General features: G+C 38.8%; 1 non-coding gene across 1 annotated transcript; it reads right to left on the reverse strand.

Moving 5' to 3' along the window:
- Positions 1-1,823: 1,823 nt before the first annotated feature.
- Positions 1,824-1,896, reverse strand: TRNAE-CUC (transfer RNA glutamic acid (anticodon CUC)). The gene has a single exon. It is a non-coding gene; the product is annotated as a tRNA-Glu (tRNA).
- Between the last annotated feature and the right edge of the window lie 1,430 nt (positions 1,897-3,326).

A 3,326-nucleotide genomic window follows, 5' to 3' on the forward strand; every position in this document is an offset into this window, starting at 1 on the left:
ATCCTACCATAGGTGGTCCCTTTCAAAAACCTTCACCTTTTAACTCAGAGTTATAGATGGATACTAGTTTGATTAATTTTCCAAGAACTACATCGAAAAGCAATTCAGAGCTTTTAAATTTATCGTTTTAAAAATCAGTTTGAAAGTTTATTTTTACTAGTTGCAAAAGAATGACTGAATCTCTCAAGATTTAAAGTCTACTAGATGTGTCCTGTTGAGAAATCTGTCTGTTGTTTTCATAAAGAGTCAAAACAAAACACCAAGCTAACAACAGATATTTCTTACTCTAAACAACAGCCTGTGTGCTATTTTCTTCCCGGCTTAAATATGTTCCATGTTCTTTTCACCCGAAACTCATTTGGCTTGAGTTGTTGATCAAAGAAAGTTATGCATGAGAGACCATTCTGTTCAGGAATGAGGGTCTGTCATGCCCTGAAACACCCTTGTGATTTATAATATATGAACTTTCTGTGTGAGAGGGGTAAATAAATTAAAGCAATTTGAAAACAGCTGGGAAACATGCTGTGTATACAATTTATCGGTCACACAGCCATGGACATAATATTCTGATCCAATTTTAATTTCTAAAAATGCTCGGATGACATGGGCAGAAACCGTCCTAAATATATGTAAGAACACACACATACACACATGTCAAATACAACAGAACCACATTGGAGAAATACATTTTCTGCTTATGTGACTTTTAAATATGAATTTGATGCTTCCAAATTCTTACTGGTGTAATTAAGTAACTTGTCTATTGCTAATACTTTCCATTTTTAACTTTGATTTCTGCAAGTAATTTGCAGTTCATCAGTTACTCAAAGCCAAAATATTCTCTCTGCTAAACTAGGAAAACTTTAAGCCACAGCAGTAACAAGCAGAGAGGAAAAAAGCAACGTCAGTTTAGTTCAGCTTATTCTTGTGCATCAAATTGAAAGGCTGGGCCAGTCCCCTGCCTTGCAGGAAAGCAAAAGGAAGTTGATAAGACAAGGTAATAGAAATTACAGGAATAAATTTGCAAGTCCTTCTAAGTCAGGGTTGTATCTTGACTTAAAGGTTGCTTTCTGAAAATTTTTGAATGAGAACTCAGATGAACTCGTAAGTAAATGACAAAGTTTATTTCAGATAAGGACACAGGCCACATCTACTCAACCACAGCTTTGGGAAAGACCTTGAAAACAAGACCTCAGCTAATGTACGTGTGGACTCCTAACTGGAGGAAATGATAAGGCCATAAACATTCTTTAAGTCACTAGGTCTTAGAGTAAATGACGAACACATCAGGCCTAGGACTGGACCCCAGTGTTTTTCTGCTTGAAGACACACAACTCTGTTGGTGGTCTTAAAACTATCTTTCAAGAACTATTTTCCTCACGGCTTCCATTTTTCTGCATTTATTTTAAAACTTCCTCTCTATCAAGTAAGTATGTGCTTTACTAGCAAGAGAGTTTTTCCCATCCTTTTACTTCTGTTGGCAGAGTTCCGGGCAGGTCCTGTATGCTCACTTACAGACAGTGTAAATAAGTACAGAAGGTCAAAGCGTGATTCCAGGGACTGTTCTATTAGATACATAGCAGATGTATCTGTTCTTAGAACTCCACAAAGACTCAAATAAGCTGAAATACAAGAAATAAGTCTCGTCCAAGGGGTACCCACCTGCCTCCCCATTTTCCACAGAAGCTGTGTGTTCCCATGTTTTATCCAGACCTTCTATTTAGTCTGGTGGTTTGAGGCTTCCAGGTAGGGACTTCTTTTTTTAAGCTATTTTTTCATTGATTTGGCTGCGCTGGGTCTTAGTTGTGGCATGTGAGATCTAGTTCCCTGAGCAGGGATTGAACCTGGGTTTCCTGCATTGAGAGTGCAGAGTCTTAGCCACTGGACCACCAGGGAAGCCCTCTCCAGGTAGGGACTCTGTGTCTCCTTTCGTAGATTGGTATATAACCTTGGGCGAGTCACTTTAACTGTGCTGAATTAAGGCTAACCTTGCTGAAATTCTTTTCTCCTTCACATGAGTAAAAATAATATACCTTGTAAGAGAACTTAGATATCTTGGGAGATATTATTACTGAAGAGCATGTTATCCGGCAGTCACACTGTTGATTACATTATGCCGTGTTTGTACAGAAAATGTGGTTCATGGAGTCACTTTCACGGTGATGTGTGTGTGCGTGCGCACTCAGTGAAGGCCCACTCTTTGGGAAACCAAGGATCATAGCCCACCAGGCTCCTCTGTCCATGAGCGTTCCCAGGCCATAATACTGGAGTGGGCTGCCATTTCCTCCTCCAGGGGATCTTTCCGATCCAGGGATCGAACCCATGTCTCTTGGGTCTCTTACACCAGCAGGTTCTTTACCAGCTGAGCCACCAGGGAAGCCCCTCGTGGTGATAGTCATATTCAATTGCTAAATCAATAGACAACTCTGACTAAATTTTTTTAAAAGATGAAAAGTTTCTTTTGCCTATGTGCCCTGAATCCTATTTACCACATTAGGACACAAAATGCACAAAAGCAGATCTTACCACGAGTGATAATATATCAATAGAGTACAGCAATTTGTAAGATGTGTGATCATGGTAGATTTTTGACCAAGCTTAGCTCAGGAAAAAAAAAAAAGTCAATATATCATTTTAGTATCAATAAGCAATAGATAGTTTTAAAAGATCCTTATTGTTCAAACAATTCCAAAGTGTCCTATTCTCTGCATTTATCATTCATTTTTTTGAAAATCAAAGATATGGGGAATAAATGAAATCTTATTGTTGTGAAAGAATGTAAGAATAGATTTTAATTAGATCTCAAATGCTTTGAACTAGCAATTCTTGAAAAAAAGACCCCACTGGTTGATACAAACAATGCATTGAATGACAGTCTATCTGATTCCGTGGAATAGAATCACAGTACAGAAGCTGGAACCAAGATTGCCGGGAGAAACATCGATAACCTCAGATACGCAGATGACACCACCTTTATGGCAGAAAAGGAGAGTAACTAAAGAGCCTCTAGATGAAAGTGGAAGAGAAGAGTGAGAAAGCTGGCTTAAAACTCAACGTTCAGAGAACGAAGATCATGGTGTCCGGTCCCATCACTTCATGACAAATAGATGGGGAAACAATGGAAACAGTGAGAGACTTTATTTTCTTGGGCTCCAAAATCACCGCAGATGGTGACTGCAGCCATGAAATTAAAAGACGCTTACTCCTTGGAAGAAAAGCTATGACCAACCAAGACAGCATATTAAAAACAGAGACATTACTTTGCCAACAAAGATCCATCTAGTCAAAGCTATGATTTTTCCAGTAGTCTCGTATGGATGTGAGAG

Source organism: Giraffa tippelskirchi, chromosome 5 (assembly GCF_054371585.1).
Source record: "Giraffa tippelskirchi isolate mGirTip1 chromosome 5, T2T-mGirTip1v1.2.pri, whole genome shotgun sequence".
Classification (NCBI taxonomy): domain Eukaryota; kingdom Metazoa; phylum Chordata; class Mammalia; order Artiodactyla; family Giraffidae; genus Giraffa; species Giraffa tippelskirchi.